General features: G+C 64.6%; 1 protein-coding gene across 1 annotated transcript in view; it reads right to left on the reverse strand.

Moving 5' to 3' along the window:
• Positions 1 to 271, reverse strand: part of TBC1D22A (TBC1 domain family member 22A) — a 185,264-nt gene that overhangs the window by 167,830 nt on the left and 17,163 nt on the right. The gene's annotated exons all lie outside the window — the stretch shown is intronic.

The raw sequence follows: 271 nt of genomic DNA on the forward strand, positions 1-271 counted from the left end.
TTCCACATCTGCCCCTCCAGCCCCCGCCAGGAGGACGAGCGTGAAAGGCCAGCAGTGTCTCACGCGTGTTTGCTGGACGGAAGACCGTGCCCTCCCCCAGGAACTCCAGGGAGCGGGAGGGGCCCCCGCAGCCCCAGCCCCGAAGCCCCCGGGAGAGTTGGGCATCACTTACGTGCCGTGTAACAGTGGATCAAAAGGGGGGTGCTGGGCGCCGTACACGTGCTGGATGCTGGTTCAAAAGAAAGGGAGCGCACGTTAGCTTCTGTCTCGC

Source organism: Myotis davidii, unplaced genomic scaffold, assembly GCF_000327345.1.
Source record: "Myotis davidii unplaced genomic scaffold, ASM32734v1 scaffold67, whole genome shotgun sequence".
Taxonomy (NCBI): domain Eukaryota; kingdom Metazoa; phylum Chordata; class Mammalia; order Chiroptera; family Vespertilionidae; genus Myotis; species Myotis davidii.